Source organism: Podarcis cretensis, assembly GCF_951804945.1.
Source record: "Podarcis cretensis genome assembly, chromosome: 3".
In the NCBI taxonomy this organism is placed as follows: Eukaryota; Metazoa; Chordata; class Lepidosauria; order Squamata; family Lacertidae; genus Podarcis; species Podarcis cretensis.
The window spans coordinates 36381482-36400939 of record NC_137172.1 but is presented as its reverse complement, the minus strand read 5'-3'; the positions used below and the strand labels follow the sequence as shown (position 1 = coordinate 36400939).

The following is a 19458-nucleotide window of genomic DNA, read 5'->3' as shown; positions in this document are numbered from 1 at the left end:
CCCAATGATGAGGGATGATGGGATTGCAGTCCAGAAGGCATCACATTGGCTATGCCCGAGCACAGATGGAGACAAACGGCATACACACTCATACCAAACAGCAGATTTCTAGAGATCTCCAAGGAGTGTGTGCTGGTGTTTGGGGTTTTCTCAGACTCATCTGACTTTGCCATTCCAACCAGTCCAAAGAGACCAGTGTCTTCTAACAGTCTTCTGACAAAGAGACATTCGTCAGCAATCCTGAACTGAATAATAACTTGTCAAATCTCAGACAAGCATTACTTTAAGGCAGATGCAGGGGACTTTAGCCCTGCAGAGGAACTGCAACTCCTGCCAGCCTTAGGAAGCATGACCAATGGCCAGACATTATGGGAGTTGTAGTTCAGCAACAACTGGATGGCCAAAGGTTCCCCATATATGCTTTAAATGGAGATGATATCCTTAACCAAGTTTTGTCTGTAGAAGAGGTACATTACATATCCATGAAGGAAAGAGCCGGCTCAGATACTTCTCTGCTAATCCCCTGAGTTTTAGAATACCCTCCCAAGGGAAGTGAGACAGACAACAACATCATACACTTCTCAGTAAAGTTGTTGGGCTTTTTTTAAAAAACAACAAAAAAACAGGCTTTTAAAATTTACTATCATGCTTTACCTAGCTGAATAGTTTTTGGTTTATAATACCTCAATTTTTATTATTACATTCTTTGGCATTTTAACCATTTATTTTAATACTGTGTTAATATTTGACGTTTAAGCATACTTTTTTAAAAATGTAGACACCTGAAAATTGAATTAATACTTAGAAATATGGGTTCATGCAGTCACCTTGAGTCCCAGTTACTGTAATCAGACAATTTTCACAACACCGTAGCACGTGATTTTTTTCAGAGAGTTTCGTTTCTACTAAAACTTTCACCCTGACCATGCAAAGCGAAGTTGAATCAGACTTGCTCTGGCACAGTGCTTTTGAGGACAGAAGAATTAACTCTGGAAACAAATCCATCATTTAAACAAATAGATGCAGTGAGATCACTCACTAATGCTCCTCTTGACATCCCCTGGGGGGGGGGAGCCAAGGACCCCCCCCCCCGCCTTTTACAAATGGAAAATCAATGCGCTGGTGTGAATCCCTTTGTCAAACACTGCAGAGTGGATTGAGGGTCAAATGTTGCAGCCTGGAGAAACTTATTCTGCTGCGTTTTCTCCTGCAGGCCATAGGATCCGGAACCAAAACCATAATTCACTGTGGGAGAGGGGATTTAGGAGACCCTGTGTGCGGTTTGAACGGTAAATTTACAGAGCCACCCATTCCTGTTACAAACAGGCATCTGCTGAGTGAAATTTGTTCCACGCACAAAATTAAAGTGCAGAACTAAAGAGTTTAGGAAAATCGTGAGCTGCTTTCTTGAGATCCTCCAGGACAGAAAAGGGTGGAAAACATCAGCTGAATGATGAATGGATGGCTGGGCGGTGAATGAATGATTTCAACCTACTTTGATCGATCTGTCCTCTCTGTGATATCTGTGTGTTGTCAATTCAGATCAAGGAATAGAAGCACTCAGAGGAGGGCAAAACTCAACACTTTTTTTAAAAAACCACACTAGGGTGAGATAGTTTTCTTCCTTCAGTGCATGCATATTATCCCTGTTTGTGCCTTTAAAGTATTCATGTAGCTATGGCAACAGGTAATAGAATTTCCCCCATAAATATCCTTGCTTGAAAAACAACTGGGTGTGTTCTTCTAACTTCCCTTGATAAAAGAGAAAATGCAAGAGTAAACAGTGCTCAAATCCAATTGGGGGGGGGGGTCGTCACTGAGGAGCAATGCCTCCCTGTACATTTACTTGTCCATTATAGGAACAAAGTGCATGTCACCTTCTTCTACATCTGACTTTTGCACCCACATAAAGAGGCAGGACACAAGAGGGACACGGTATTATTTAAACATCCAAATAAATGCATCTCCAACATATAGATGTATGAAAATTTCTGTAAATGGAGGTGTGAGACGGCTGCTGCCCCTCACCATCTCATTGTGTACAGATTTAGCTACATGAACTGGTTAAGCCTCAGAAGGTCATCGTTTCCCCACCCCTTGAGCCCCATAGCCCTAAGAGGCTAGTCTTGGGAGTCCATGATGAGGATGAATTCTCTTCTACAGATGTATCTCAAGACGATATACAAAATATAACGAGAGAGAGAGAGATAGATGGTTTTTTAAAAACAACAACAAAGAATCACAAAACCATAATGGTGTCTCAGGGTTCTTGAAGGTGATGCGGCTTTTGCCATTATTTATTCATTGCCCTTCCAGATTTTGCAAGCAAACAGCATCCTGGCCTATTGTCCCAATAATTCCCCCAGGTGCAGTATAGGGTACCAGGGAGAAAAACCCTCACTTATCTCAACTAATCAGGGTAGTTATTATTATTATTATTATTATTATTATTATTATTATTAATAACAAATCCTAAACCCTGAAGTGCCCAGAATTATCTATAGAGTTTGGGAGTCAAAATCAAAGAGGCCAATGTTTGAGGCTGAACCATCTTACAATAGTGGTGATCACCCCACTCACACAATGTGTCAATACTCCTTAATTCCAGGTGCCCCAAAAGTGAGCACATAGCTGTCCTCAGCCCAGAGATTTTCCTTTTTCCTTGAAGAGGTAGGAAATTGCAGCCACTTATGTTTCTTCAGAGCCCCAAGTCTGACTCTGTGTTTCAGAGGAGATGTTTTTGGTTTTTAGTTCATTTTTTTCAGGAAGTCCAAGACTCTTCCCATCATTAGGACCACCAGCAGCTTCAGATAGTATGATTTTGCCTTTCAGCTCAATTACATCTTAAACATTCTCTACTATTTCTCCAGAGCTGTGAAGTTTCATCACTCACCGTTCTTGTATTATTTTTTCTCTCAGGTTCCTGAATCCTTCTCTGCTTGTTTTGGCTCCCTTCCAACTGCATTTCTCAGGATGCTGCTGAGAATCCCAATCATAAGGTTGTGTTTGCTGCTGATGCTGCTCCTGTTTTGTTTGCTTGCTTGCTTGTTTGTTTGGCTGTTTTTTAGGGCTGTGCACTAGATTTGGCTGAGGCCCAAAGCCTGAGCCTATTTAAAGGAATCCAGGTGTTGCTTGAGTCAGGTTAAGACAACCCCAGATCACTACTGGTCAGGTTGCGTTGACCCAAACGATCCAGGACTGTCACAAGGTGATGTGCCCGGCAGGAAGGAGAGGCATATATGAGCAGGAAGAAAGAGAAACCTCAATAGGGAGGAATCTCCCTGGTGGCTATGTCTTCATGAGAGATTCCCACCCAATCTCCATTTCGTTCCTCCAGGCTTCTAATTCTTCCTGTTCCCAGAAGCAGTACTGCACAGGGTCAAATCCTGATGTTTAAAAAGGTAAAGGTAAAGGTACCCCTGCCCGTACGGGCCAGTCTTGACAGACTCTGGGGTTGTGCGCCCATCTCACTTAAGAGGCCAGGGGCCAGCGCTGTCCGGAGACACTTCCGGGTCACGTGGCCAGCGTGACATCACTGCTCTGGCCAGAGCCAGAGCCAGAGCCGCACACGGAAACGCCGTTTACCTTCCCGCTGGTAAGCGGTCCCTATTTATCTACTTGCACCCGGAGGTGCTTTCGAACTGCTAGGTTGGCAGGCGCTGGGACCGAGCAGCGGGAGCGCACCCCGCCGCAGGGATTCGAACCGCCGACCTTTCGATCGGCAAGTCCTAGGCGCTGAGGCTTTAACCCACAGCGCCACCTGCGTCCCCATCCTGATGTTTACTAGCTGTTAAACAGTATGATTCAGTCCTGTGCAATGACAGTTTATGAGCTGGCTTCCCTCCAAATCCCATCTGTCCCAGCCAGCAGGGCAAGTTGTCATAAGAACATAAGAGCCTGTTGGATCAGTCCAGCATCTTGCTCTAGCTGTAGCCAACCGAATGCCTGTGGGAAACCAGGGAGCAGCACAAGAGCCCACTCCCCTCTCGTGGTTTCCAGCAACTGGTATTCAGAAGTATTACTGCCTCAAACTGTGGAGGCAGAGCATAGCCATCATCTGGCATGGTAGGAGTTGTAGTCCAACATCTGGAGGACCACAGTTTCCTCATCTCTGCTAATAAACTTATGTCTATTCAATTTTCCTTTAGTTCCCGCTTTCACTGTCATTTCGCAAGCCTATACAGCTCTTTCTTCATATTATTATTATATCTATGTGCTACTGAGTTCTAGCTTCTTTGGCACTGAAGCTCTAATGAGGCAGAAAGCAGGTTATGGATGTTTTTAACAAGTCAAATAAAAATACTAATGAATCTCTTGAAACAAATCTGTTCACACTCGTAGTTAGCCATACGCAGAGTAGAACCATTGAAATCAATTGACTTAAGCTACTTAAATCCATTCATTTCGGTGCATCTGCTTCTCCAAGTAGGACTAATGTTGGCTACCACCCACTAACCTCAATTCCCAGGGTCAAAAGGACTCAGTAAAATTCAGAAGCTGTTTTTCCATGTCAGGGTTCAGTCCTAGGAGAGGTGATCTTAAGAAAAGTCTCATCCAAGTACATAAAGAAGGGATGCTCCTGTTAGAATTCCTGCTCCGTGGTTGCAGTCATAGGATTGTTGTCTATCACATGACGGTATATGTTTTTACTCTACAGTGTGGGAAGTGACGGGGACAGGATGTTTGTGTTACTGTGTTCCATGAAGTGGGACTATTGTCCTTTGTTGTTGTTTTCTCTTTGCTGTCTGATGCTAGAGAGAGAGGGAGCCATGTTGCAGTGCTCCGTGTGTTTTTATATGTAAATAAAGTAAATTAGCCAAAATGCTGAGTTACTGAGGTCTGTTATGCAAGCTGTGAAGACTCTGCGGATCCCTAAGTATGCCAATGTCTGTTGGCATCGGTCGCTGTGATGTTTGAGCTGAAGAAAGCATTTGAAGCTCCTGAACTATCGACCAGGAGGGAAAGAACATGCCAGTCGGGCATGTGTCTCTGCCAGGGTCCTACTTGAGTGTAGGACGAGCTCTTGACAGTTCCTTCAGTACTCAGCACTGGCATAAGGGGGATGGCTGCAGATTCTCCCACAGCTTGTTCATGCACTTCCCTCTCTCATTGACACACACTCAGGTCCACTCAAGCTCTTACTTTGTGGGGACAAAGGCCATATTGTGAGAGAGAGCTTTCCATCACAGCCAGCTGCACATGAGCACTGGCACAACAACAGACCAATGCAAGGAAATATAATTCCCCTCCTGCCCCGTTTTGTAGTCTGGCCCTCTGTGATTTTAGCTTAGCTACATAGTACACAAACTTATCCAACCCTGTTGTCAAGACTCCAGCTTGACAGTGAAGGTTTATCTACCATTTCACTCTCTGACATCTTAATTCCAGATACTGCTATTGACAGACTTTTCTGCCCAGTGCTGAAAACTATGAATTAGAAACTATGAATTTCTGAATCGCAAGGCTTAGACATTTACATATATGTGCTTTTTGCAGGGGACAAAAAATAATGAATCCAACATAAGGACTAGCGACTGCCACGAGCTCAGATGCAGGAAAAATAGGTAGATGGTTTTGAACCCTCAGGGTTAAAGGGAAAAAAATTTAAAGCCAGGGGGCTTCTGCTAAGCTCTTCGGATTCTGTAGTCGTGCAGTACACACGCTGCCTCTCATTTTGGAAGTAGGATATAGCCATCATTACTAGGAGCTATTGATCAAACTCAGCCTCTGTGAAATTCTCTAATATCCTTTTAAAGCCATCTGGTGGCCATTGTCACATCCTGTGCTTAACCGGAGATGTTTTGAAAGTTTTACAGCAGCTTATCGCTCAGCTAAACAGGCAAGCCGGTTTTATATGCAACTTTCCCATGCTGATAATTGATCTACTGCAGTAAAAGCTTTTAAAAGGCTCCATCCACCACCACCACCCATCTGCACACATGGCCATCAAGTAGCAGTATATTATGAGGCAAACAGGAGTGATTCAAGTGAGGTTGGATTGCACCATTAACAAGGTATCTTGAGCCACTCTGTGGACTCAACAGGCGCGCAAAAGCTACATTAAAAAAAATAATGCATCTAAGCTATCAAGGGAAATGTCCTGAGCTCAGGTGAGGGAACAGTGAGGACGTCTTATTTTGTCGCAGTTGTTAGTATGAATTCATCTATGTTTTTATGAATCACTTCCTGTGAAGCATCCCAAAGTAATTTCACATTACAATAAACCATATATATATATATATATATATATATATACACACACACACACACACACACACACACACACACACACAGACGCTTCAGGTTACAGATGCTTCAGATTACAGACTCCGCTAACCCAGAAATAGTACCTCAGGTTAAGAACTTTGCTTCAGGATGAGAACAGAAATCGCACGGCGGCAGCGGGAAGCCCCATTAGCTAAAGTGGCACCTCAGGTTAAGAACAGTTTCAGGTTAAGAACAGACCTCCTGAACGAATTAAGTTCTTAACTTGAGGTACCGCTGCATATATATATATATATATATACACACATACACAGAGAGAGAGAGAGAGAAAAAAAATTAGAACAAAAAGGTAAAGGTAGGTAAAGAACCCCTGGACAGTTAAGTCCAATCAAAGGCAACTATGGGGTTGCGGCGCTCATTTTGCTTCAGGCCGAGGGAGCCTGACAGCTTTCTGGGTCATGTGGCCAGCGTGACTAAGCCGCTTCTGGCACAACGGAACACCATGACTGAAGCCAATGCACACGGAAACATCATTTACCTTCCCACCGCAGTGGTACCTGTTTATCTACTTGCACTGGTGTGCTTTCAAACTGCTAGGTTGGCAGAAACTGGGACAGAACAATGGGAGCTCACTCTGTTGCGCGGATTCGAATTGCCGACCTTCTAATCAGTAAGCCCAAGAGGCTCAGTGGTTTAGACTACAACGCCACCTGCTCCCTAGTTAGAACAACAGCGTATATAAAAACAATGTCAAATCCAATACAGATAATGCTGGGATACAAATCTCCACTTAGAAGGCTTATTGAAAGAGGGAAGAAATTGACAGGCTGTGAAAGCCAACAGTGATGACACCTGCTTCATATGCAGTGGGAGGGAGTTCCACAGTGCTGCCACACTAAAGGCCTGATTCCGAGATCATGCAAAATGGACCTTCTAATAAGAGGTCATCTTCAGATTGCCCTCCCCTGCAGAGGGCAGTGCTTTGTTGGGAAAATAAAGGATGGAACCTTCTTTTAGGTAGGTTCCCTAGGTATGTAAACAGTCATGGCCTTCCCCCAAAGATTTGTGGAAAATGTAGTTTACCAAAGGTGCTGAGAGTTGTTAGGAGGCTGCCTATTCCTTTCACCAGAGCTACAATTCTCAGAGTTCCCTCAGAGTGGAGAGGGATTAATTCTTAAACTACTCTGGGAACTGTAGCTCTGTGAGGGGAGCAGATGTCTCCTAACAACTTTCAGCACCCAGAATTATTTGGGGAAAGTCATGGCTGTTAAAAGTGGTATCATAGTGCTTTAAATGTCTGGTGTGAACATTACATCAGCAGGAAATCTGGGTTGACTGTTACGTAATATGTGGAGCTGTCCCAAGAGGCGTTCATTAAATGATGCCAGCAGAACACCAATGACTAGATACAGTATTAATGTAAAGTGAGAAGGGCAACTGTGACCTTTATCTTCTTGTAAAATGCCCAAAACCTTTCCTTCCTCTCTCTCTCTCTCTCTCTCTGTGTGTGTGTGTGTGTGTGTGTGACCAAAAAAACCCCACTGTGAACTCAGTGTAGTAGAAGTTTTTATCTGACAGGGCAAAAGCGACAGAGGCAGCCTATGAAATAGGACCGCCAGCTTATCAAGAAATGTCTAGTGGAGCATATATCTGCCTGCCACCAGGAGAGGAAGGAGGTGTCGAGTTTATATCTGCTCCCAGCGTAAGGAGGCCAATGGGTTGCTGTGCTGACAACAGCACTCATCAGAGAAGAACACAAAGTGACTGAAGATGGATAAAAGGAGCAGCTGGGCTTTTCATCCTGCAAGTGCCTCCCCCTGTTAAAAGCCATTTTTAAGATGAATAATTTTGAGATGATTTTAATCCCGGCAACAGTCTGTCAACTTCTCTCCCTAGAAATAGAGGAGGCCACAATGATGCCTTTTTGTTGCCAGTCCTGCTCTGATGAAGAAATAATTTATGGTTTAGGTTTTAATGGCGTTAAACTACAGTGGTACTTTGGTTCTTGAACTTAATTCATTACGGGAGTCCGTTCGACTCCTGAAACATCCGAAAACCAAGGCACGGCTTCTGATTGGCTGCAGGAGTTTTCTGCACTCAAGCAGAAGCTGCGTCAGATGTTCAGCTTCCAAAAAACGTTTGAAAACTGGAACACTTACTTCCAGGTTTTCCACGTTAGGGAGCTGATTTGTTTGACAACTAAACTGTTCTCGAACCAAGGTATGATTGTAGTGGGATCTGTGGTTCTGAAGGCACTCAACCACAATCACCTTTCAGATCAGTCTAATCCCATTAGCCATCACTGAGCATTCTGATCCCTCACATGATCAGGGGAGAATGAGAGCAAGAACGTTAGCTTCACCCTAGGGTCCGGATATTCACTCTTTGAAATATCTCAACCCTACTTCACCCTTTGTTATCACCCCTGTCACCCTCCATGAGCTGGTCGTATAACTTCTGAAGTGCCTATGTGGTGTAACATTTAGAATGTTGGGTGAGGATCTGAGAAGCCAGGGTTCAAATTCTCACTCAGCTATGAAGCTCACTGAGTGGGTCACTGTCTCTCAGTCTAAATTACCTCAGAGGGTTGTTGTGAGGATAACAGGGGGAAGTGGAGAGTTATCTACACTACACCTCCTTGAGCTTCTTGGATGAAAAGTGGGCTATAATTGTAGTGGTAAATAAATAAATGTGGATCCTGTTCAATTCATGTAGCCTCTCTGCATAGTTTAGGAACCCTGATCCTTCAGGGTTCTACGTTGGGTGGGGCATACGTTAGTCAAATATGTTCCCTGTTGCAGACATGCACCTTTAACTCAGGGAGGAGAATGAAAAGCAAGATCTGAATTCAGACTGTTTTAATAGTCTGAGCATATGGATAGTGATCAAAGATCCACAGGCACACCAAAAAGAAAGCTGTTTTGAAAGGTATTTAAAATACCTGGCAAATGATGAAAAATTGTAGATATTTATTCATATCAGTAAAAGCCTGATGAAGAGTATCACAATATGAAAGATAAAACAATTGCAACAAAGCTACTGCAAGCACTGAAGAGAAGCAACTTAAAGCTGAGTAGATTAGCTGTTTAAGGGGCGCAAGAGATTATAAATGAAAAACAAAATATAAGAAGCCAACTATTTTCCTAGTACCATCATCCCATTCCAACTAACTTAAATGCTAAAGGAGTAGACAAAGTTTCACTGTATTATATGGCATTCTAAAACAATCTAGGATAAGTTAAATAAGATTTTAAAATAAGAGAGAGGTGTAGTGGCTTTGTGGAATAATGTGTCAAAGGTCCATATCTACTAGATTTGCTGTACAGATAACAATCTCTAGTTAAATGTAGAAGTCGGCAAATGTGTCCTCTTTTTTGCTCTTCAAAATATGGTGACCCTACTTAACATAGCTTTGATTAATTTATAGGTAGCACTGACCTTCTCTTTACAAAGATGTTTAACTCACTTGGCTCCTGACTTTTCCCGACGTCACTTTGGGTTCTTAGAACTGGCCTGCAAGCACCTCCAGAGAAGTCTATTTTTTTCATTCTAGTACCTCCACACACTCTCTGATATCACTCACAGCCCAATTTGGCCACAGAGGTTACAACCAGATCAATTTCTCCCTATCTTCCCTACTAGTAATTAACCCATTAGGTTACTATGATCCTGATAAAGAGAACTGATCATCAAAAATGTCCTTGTTCACCAACAAGATCTACCGGCACTCAGTATAAGATCAGCAGCATCTTAATCGGCGTTATAATTGAAACCCATTTTCTTTTCTGCATTCTTGTAGCTGGAAACCATTACCAGGGCTTCCATCTTCCTACACACCGCATGCTTTCTTCCCTGGAGGTGTAGATTTATTTTATATTTCAATATACTTTTATCTGACTAGTGTCTCCTAGCTTGCAGTCTTGCACATAAATGCCGAGTCATTAGCTGTTCAGCCCACGTAGCTTCCATAGAACTACACTATGTGGCCTTGTTTGATAAGAAAGCAGGAAAGAAGTTATTTTCTGATTTAAAGATACTTTATCTCCCTCGACAGTTTTCATGGCAGTTTTAAAAGTTTGAACAAAACAGTTGGCTTTTCCATTAGAGCAGAGATTGAGGGGGAACACAGATAAAACATGTTAAAATTTTATTAGCCTGCTGAGTTATTGAAATCTTGAGATGGAAATCGAGGCACATGATCAGATCTTAGCTCTCTGGGTAACCCGAAAACAAAACATAGATCCTTAATAATTACACTTCCTGAATTCTCCAAGGACATACAGATAACTTGGGGCCATTATAGTTTGGCTTCCACCTGAATCCAAACATGCCACAAACCTCTCAAAATTGATAAGGAATGACACCTATGGACCCAATGCCACCAGCAAGCCTGTAGTTAGAGCGACTGATGAGTCTTAATACTAGGAGTGGGATCTACAACAACAGGAGATGGGATTCTGAAAGACAGCTAAGAAGAGTCAACTGCCAACATCTGTTGATAGCCACCAGAACTTAGACATATAGTGGAACATCATTACCTGAAATCTTGCTACTATCTCTTACTTTTAAACCAATCTGACAAACATGGATGCAAAGTTATATCTGAGCCATTTAATAAAACTTATTTCCAACCATGAAACTTAATTATTTTTTGTAATGAAATTTTATTGGGGAATTAGACAAACTGATGAAAATTTTATCAGCGACCATTAATCATAATGGCTATTTATCACTGAACACCAGCTTCTAGGGAGCAATAGCTGGAGGTGGATATTGCCTGCCTGGCTTGCATGTGGGCTTCTCAGAGACATCTGGTTGGCCACTGCAGGAAGGAGGATGCTAAGCTAAGTGGACCTTTGGTGTCATCCAGCAGGTTCTTCTTATGTGCAAATGTCCTCACAATCTCAGTCTATCATAATTTTCTCATCTGGGAAAATGCCAAAAAGTAGATTTGGAAGGTATCTCCCCCCAAAAAAGGCACCCAGCTCACATTCTTCTTGCAGCATAGGAACATCTGTTCAACAATGTCTACCTGCAGTCATTCGGACTATAGGGTGTACCAGACAGAAATCAAATGCACTGCAAAAAGTTGACTGGAAATGAAACATTCATTAAATGACTGCAATACAAATGTATTTAGAGCAGTGGTTCTCAAACTTTTTTTCCTCTGGGCCACAATATCCAAATAAAACTTTGCTTGTGCAACACCATTTTTTTTTTACTGATAAGAAATACATTGGAAAACAAAAAGAAACAACTCCTAGTGGTGCCTGGTTTATAACACAGAACACAACTACCGTACTTTATGATCTGATCATGGGACATCCAGAATGTATAAAACAATGCAGCTACATTCTCAAAATGTAATTATAAATGAGTCTTTTTCAGCACTCTTTTTGAATGGTGATTCTGGACTACAACTAGGATTTTCCTCAGTTTCACTTGATGCTCTTGCTCTTATTTTGAAAAGATATATATTCATATTCTGCAAATATTTTTTCAATACTATACTATACTACACTGAAATGTTTAAATGTTTCTTGTTAGTCTTTGAATTTTCCCACCACACTTGCAATCCTCTCCTGCCACACCCTTTGAGAACGACTGATTTAGAGGATAAACTAATCTGGTCCCCCCCCCAAAAAAAAGCAGTAAATATGAATGGAAGAACTATTCGGTTTGAACGACAATTTGAAAACTATCTTATAAAGAAATCTGTCTTGAGCACCTATTGAACTTTCCCTTCTCTTCATCCACCACTATTTCTTTGCCACCTATGGTTAGAAGTCCATCTCTCACTGAGTTCCTGATCGGTTCTCTTATGATTTCAGTCTTTGTGTTTTACCATATAGCTTTTTTGACATTCAAGGCTTTGACAGTTTCATCCAACACACACACACACACACACACACACACACACACTAACTCAATTGCAAATCCAGTCACATAATTTCTAACAATGTTTTTTCACGCATTTACTTTCCAGACAGTTAATTGACAATTTATTACTGCATTCTATAAATCACTGCTACGCTCACTTTACCAGTCACTGTGCTTTATTTTATTTTTTAAAAAACAACCCTACAAATTCTTTTTAAAAAATAAATAAATAAATATCTCCTATTTTTCTAAGTTGTGTTCCTGTCTTTTCCTGGCTGTTCCCCCCCCCCCCCCCCTTGCTCAGCTAGCATATCCACACGCATTGCTTTTGTGAGGTTTTATATTTTAGAAACAGCAAACCCCAGGCACATACTTTTGTTTACTGCAGTGAAAACACCCTCGCTCGACTTTCTCTTGTGAACTGGGGCACTGCATGTTTCTAACGCTTTTGCTCATTTATTTATTTTTTAGAAGCTTCATGCTTGACAATTATGTTCACAGACTTGCTTGGCTCAAGTTTTGCTTTCGCCAGTAGCTCCTCTCCTCCCCACCCCCTTGCATATTAATGTAGCCTACAGACAAATCTCTTTCATAGACGTGCCTTGAAAGACTGTCGAAACTGGCAGCGTTCTGCCATGTTTCTTCCTCAACTAAAAATAGCTTTGCAGAATCACCTCCTTTCCTCTCTCATCCTCAAGAAGCTGGAAAATGGGACTTTGCCCTCTTTTAAATGGGCACAGCTCCATCAAATTAAATGGTGCTTCACTGATCTGTACCAGTTGAAAAACTAGCCCATACTAACTGGGGAGCTTTATTTATTTACTTAAAGCATATTTTAGCCCACTCTTCAGCTGAAAGGACTCCCAGAGTTATGTACAGATCAATTAAAAAACAGCAACACAGTTCCTGTCCTAAGTCTTCATGATATGACAAGGCAGGGGAAAGGGATGGGAAAACAGAAGGAGGAAATAGCAAGCTCAGGCAATAGCTTATAATGTAGTACAATGCCAGCACCAGTATTGCTTCCTTCTGGGAAGGTTTTCCAAAGCTGGTGCTGTGGTAACAGACTGGATGGGGTCCAATAAATTGAGGCTCATTCGGTCAGTAAAAGCCCATGTGTTGGGGCAGAGCCAACACTGGTGTCACATGCAGTTCTGCAATTCATCCTTTGGGATTTTTCCCCAGGAGGGAATGTAATTTGAAGCAAAGAGCGTATCTTTTCCCCGTGGGGGTAAAAGCAGCAGAGATGGTATTTCCAGCAACAACGGCAAAAGAAGAATGACAGGAAATGGTTAAGAAACCTCTCTTTCCCCTAAGAGGGGGGGAAACTATACATGAATCAAAAAACAGCCGTTCTTTGAAATTTGCACCTTTTCAAAATTTGCAGTACAGTTCCTCAGTCAAGTAACGTGTACAAATATGCATGTGCTAGGGTAAAGAACACATGCATAAATTAAAATGCATAAATTAGTGAAAATGCCATACAAAGATGCATTATATTAGGAATCTGCATACCAAAAATGTGTACTTCAGAAGAACTTCACACCAATATTCAGGTGAAATTTCATGACAGCTTTTTTTCAAAAATGCAAACTGATGCAGAAATTAATTTTTTAATTCAGGTTGGAATAATGAGAAAACCGGGAGAATCAAACATGATGGATTCAACCATCTTTACTTCCCTTCACCAGCTTACCAGAGACATTGTATAAAAGAGTCATTGATTCTTAGAACCCATAGTCCCATGCTAACACTTCTGTGAAATCTCCATTACCCTTGTGGATGACACCAAGCCCAACAGTTTATTGCATTTTCCTTCTTCAGCTGTCCAGCCAGCCTGTGGCTTTATAATCTTTCTCATGAGCATCTGAAATCAGTAGCTTCCTCCACCCAAGTTGAGTGTGACTTCTGCTGGTTTTTTCACTGCAATCAACTTAGTGGATTTTCCCTCCACTTCATGTCTCAGCTCCATTAGAGCAACTCAAAATCTTATCTCCTCTGTGTGCAAGGATTTTGCTAAAATTCCAGCACCAGCTTGTTGCCATGTTGCCTAGGACACACACTCAAAGACTGAAACTGCAGGTGTATTCTGTGCCCTGCTTTCATTTTCACAAATACAGATGGCCCTATATGCATCAGAGGACTAAGGGATCTCCACTTCCTCAGTTTGGCAGGAAACACATTGAATTATTCATAACAACACATGTTAACAGGCTTTGCCATTCAAGATGAGATGGTGCTCTCCCCACCACTGCCTCATTATATGTGTTTTGAGAGAAGTAACTTCACAGCTTCACTGCCCAGGTGGCATTTGAAGGCCTTTTAAAGAGAGCTAGAATGTACCCTCAGCCCCACCCAGCTTGGCCAATGGTCAGAAATGATGGGAGTTGTAGACCAATAATATCTCACCAACATTGTTAGCTACCCATGCTTTGGGGGAAGTTCAACTTATTAGAGTTATTCATCCATTCATTGCATTTATACCCTACATTTCTTTCTCCAAGGGGCTTGGTATGGTGTATGTGGATCTCTCCGCATTTAATTCCCACAACAATTCTGTGAGGAAGGTTGGGTGAGAGGCAGAGAGTGGCTGTAAGGTCACCCAGTGAACATCATGGCAAAGTGGGGAATTAAACCCAGGTCCTCATCTGACAGCCTAACCACTACACCACACTGGCTCCAGTGTAATGATCACAGGCAGGCAAGCAAGCCCCGGTAAGAAGTAATGACTCTCTGGCAGTTTTGTGTATGTTTATTTACAACAAAACACATCCAGAGCATGGCTTCTCGCCTGCTCGCATTGACGATAGTTGGTCAGTCTGAATCTTCATCCCTCCCACAGCAGGAAGGATGCCAGTTTTCCCCCTTTCCCCTCTAGCCCTTCCATTGCTCTCTGATCTTATCCAGTCTCCTAGAACGGGGACTGATAGGCTGGCCTTCACCCTCCCCACTTTCACTTGACACAGTCTCAGTCCTCTGCTTATCTGCTGATTGCCTAGCAACACTCTGGCTGCCTTCCAACTCTCCCTCTGTTTGAGAGCTAAAAATGTCTTCCTGAAGAAGGGGTGTCGAACTGCCCTTTCTCGGCTCTGTCAGCCAGCTCTCATTTGCAGAGTCAGTCCCTCTTTCACTCAGCTCAATTTCTGAGTCTCACTCTTCCCCAGCGTTCTGGTGAGCCACGTTCCTGACATCCAGTACAGCATGAACACCATTCACCTAGGCAGATGAACCACCCATGAACAGCACCTCCAGCAGCAGCAACCGAGCAGTGGGGCAGAGCTGTGCAGCTTCCCTCCTGAACTGGTGCTGCTGCAGCTTACCTGGATGGGAAAGAGTGGAGAAAAGGCAAGGGCTGAATGGGTGCACCAACAGAGCCAATCTGGTTCTGCCACCAGGAAGTCCAAACAGCCCCAGCTTTGCTACCACCCTGCTTTCAGGTAAGCTACAGTGGTGCCAGAGTTACTTCTTCTACTGCTTGACTGAGCCACAGATTTATTGGATCCCATCCAGCCCATTATCACAGGCTCACTCTTGAATTTTGGAGATATGCAATCCAGTACCAAAGGATCTCTAGGAGAAGATATCGGCCACCCCAGTGTTGCTTAAAGTCCCCAGTAATTGCTAGCACTGCTATTATCTCTACTTAAGAGGTAATATTGCACATGAATACATAATTTATTACAAAACTATTAGCTGTTTCTTTCCTACTCTGTATCTGCAACAAGACACCAAGCCTCAGCTTCTGATGATATGCAGGAATAGAAATTCTAGCCAAGGCGATATTTCATTTGTAGGCAATGCCAATACTAATGAGATGATCTCATTATCATTTTGTCTGTTAATTAACTGTCAGGTAACCCACTTAAGAATATGTAAAATATGAGTTTTATGCTAGGGAGCGAAACCAATAATCGTATAGCTATTGACTCTAGAAGTACATTGCAGTCACTGATGTGCCTGGAATTTCAGGTGCCGTAATATGAATCTCTGCTCAAGACTATTCCTTTGGGAAAAGGTTTAGTACCAGTTCAGACATTAAGGCTGCTATCCTATATACATTTACCTGGAAGTAAATGTCACTGAACTTTTGAGCAGAGATGTCTAGGATTAGAATTTCACAGTAAGTAACTGGCATGATAGGGACGCGGGTGGCGCTGTGGGTTAAACCACAGAACCTAGGACTTGCCGATCAGAAGGTCAGCGGTTTGAATCCTTGCGATGGGGTGAGCTCCCATTGCTCGGTCCCAGCTCCTGCCAACCTAGCAGTTCGAAAGCACGTCAAAGTGCAAGTAGATAAATAGGTACCGCCCAGCAGGAAGGTAAACGGTGTTTCCGTGCGCTGCTCTGGTTCGCCAGAAGTGGCTTAGTCATGCTGGCCACATGACCTGGAAGCTGTACACAGGCTCCCTCGGCCAATAAAGCGAGATGAGCGCTGCAACCCCAGAGTCGGCCACAACTGGACCTAATGGTCAGGGGTCCCTTTACCTTTTAACTGGCATGATATGATAATCCTATGTGACTGTATGACACCAAATAGTATTGGACAAATTGCTTGTTTGGAAGCTTTCCAGGTCTAAATCATGCTCCACATTAAAAGCTTACATGTCTGAGAAAAAGTTAGCTCTTTCGTGCAGAGAGAATAATTATGATATAGTTGTGCTTTCAGCATTGCTTTCATTGTCTAGACAGGCCTTGCATGAGGGAGAATCCATCTAGTTCACTGTAAAAGGAAGCAAACCTTAGCAGAGCTGCTTTTCTCTCCCTCCCCAAGTATAATGTCTATGATTTCAGAGATTTTACATTTGCCTTCTATATATATATATACATATAGATATAGATTGTGCTTTAATTGCTGTAATTTGCCCCTGGGACCTTAGGGTGGGTAATAATTATGGTGACAATAATTGATATAAATAGGATGAACAGTCCCTCCTATTTTGTGCATTGATATTTTAATCAATTTTAATTAGTATCCAAAACAGGAGAAATGAAATTGACATAACTGAGTCTCTTCAGAACTTACAATGTGAAAATTTCCTTTGTATGTTTTAACTGAAAATGCTAATAGTCGATAACCTGCTCATGGTGATACTACTGAGTTCAAAACCAGTATCTGGACTTCCTTCAAGAGATCAAAAGTCTAGATTTCCTCCCGTTTTCATTGGACATTGGACATGCCTTCCAGGGAAAGATCTTTCCAGTATTCCTTCTACCAGGAATGATGTAACAGAGAAGAAAATCATTTCAGGGAAGATAAAGTACACATTGATCTCCGCTGAGCAAGAACACCAACATCAACAAATGAAAGAGAAAATACTAAAATGGGAGCTTTATCAGAAACCAATAACATTCTGCAGAAAAATGAATCCCCAGGAAACTCTTTCTTGCAGACATAAAACCCTTTAGGAAAGACTCAGATGGTATTCACATGGAAGAAGGGCTGCTTCTAAAAGGAAATGGCACTGCAGTTCCTGAAGTGTTTTGAAAGGAGGTGCTCTCTAAATCCATATGGACCCTCAATTACCAAAAGGTGGAGAGCAAATTCTCAGCCCTCCAGATGATGCATTCTTATATTACTTTGCTAGGGTTTATAACATGAATGAAAAGAGTTCAGCAGGGCCAATAACTTGTGCAGGAATAACTGTCAGATCTTCCATACGTGGCAAGCACAGTTGTTAGTGCTTACCCAGACTGAAGATGTTACATAAACATTTCTGCAGCACATAAACAGCAGTCATGAACTAGGTTGCCTATCCCTGCAGTTCAGCAATCTATTCTTCCTCCTGTTCTCCTGCCGGGGGGGGGGGATTAAACTGCCAATAAAACAAAAACCATTTATTTATATTCTAGTGCCAGTCACCTCACCCAGCTGACAAGCATCTTTGTGGGGTGGCAGCTTGGGCATGCATGCTCCTCTTCGCTAAACATGCATTCTTTGCTTATAAAAGAAAAAAAATTCCTTCCAGTAGCACCTTAAAGACCAACTAAGTTAGTTCTAGGTATGAGCTTTCGTGTGCATGCACACTTCTTCAGATACACTGAAACAGAAGTCACCAGACCCTTCTATATAGTGAGAAGGTGGGGAGGGGTATTACTCAGAAGGGTGGTGGGAATGGGTGATTGGCAGATAGCTGTGATGAGCCTGTTGACGACTCTTAACGACTGCAATAGGTCTTACAGGAAAAAGCAAGGGGTGAGAAGGTGAAAAATGGCTTTGTCATGTATAATGAGATAAGAATCCAATGTCTTTGTTAAGACCAGGTCTCTCCATGGTTTTAAGTTTGGTAATAAGTTGCAATAGAAGGGTCTGGTGACTTCTGTTTCAGTGTATCTGAAGAAGTGTGCATGCACACGAAAGCTCATACCTAGAACTAACTTAGTTGGTCTTTAAGGTGCTACTGGAAGGAATTTTTTTTCTTTTATTTTGTTTTGACTATGGCAGACCAACACGGCTACCTACCTGTAACTGATTCTTTGCTTATGTAGAGGAACACAAAACATACCTCATTGACCGTGGTACAAAAGGGATCTTCAGCCAAGTGAGCTTCTGAATGGAGCCTCACTGCTATTTTGTTTTTTAAAAAATTTAGAACATTTGCCCTTTCATTTGGGTGAAATGGCATAACCCTTCCACCATTCTGACCAAATTATTCATTGACTGATTAGTTCCACAGAAGAGGAGAGCCAGTGTGGTGTAGTGGTTAAGAGTGGTGGACTCGTAATCTGGTGAAGCGGGTTCTTTTTCCCGCTCCTCCACATGCAGCTGCTGGGTGACCTTGGGCCAGTCACACTTCTCTGAAGTCTCTCAGCCCCACTCACCTCACAGAGTGTTTGTTGTGGGGGAGGAAGGGAAAGGAGAATGTTAGCTGCTTTGAGACTCTTAGGGTAGTGATAAAGCGGGATATCAAATCCAAACTCTTCTCTTCTTCTTCTTCTTCTTCTCAGGGCCTGCTTGAAGGCACCTGGTTGGCCACTGTGAGAACAGGATGCTGGACTAGATAGGCCATTGGCCTGATCCAACAGGTCTCTTCTTATGTTCTTATAGTTGCCACATATATTCAAACACTCGGTCTTGCTATGTGAGGCAACTTATTTGTATTGATCTAAAGCAGGAGCATGGAAGTTTTTCAGCACAGAGAATAGAACCGTAGCGTTGGAAGGGACCCCAAGGGTCATCAAGTCCAATTCCTTCAATGCAGGAATCACAGCTGAATAATCCCTGACAGATGGCCATCCAACCTCTGTTTAAAAACCTCCAAGGAAGGAGAATCCACTACCTTCCTATCACGAATGAGCCTGCTCCCAGAGAAGGTTTGCAGCCAACTGCAGAAAGCAGCCAGGAACAGAGAGGCT

At 42.6% G+C, this 19458-nt stretch overlaps 1 long non-coding RNA gene across 1 annotated transcript in view; it reads left to right on the top strand.

Moving 5' to 3' along the window:
- Positions 1 to 374: 374 nt before the first annotated feature.
- The window catches only part of LOC307212277, a 267552-nt gene continuing 248468 nt past the window's right edge, over positions 375 to 19458 (top strand). The window contains exon 1 of the long non-coding RNA XR_013836931.1: positions 375 to 406. This is a non-coding gene — a long non-coding RNA (uncharacterized lncRNA). The remainder of the gene's footprint in view (positions 407 to 19458) is intronic.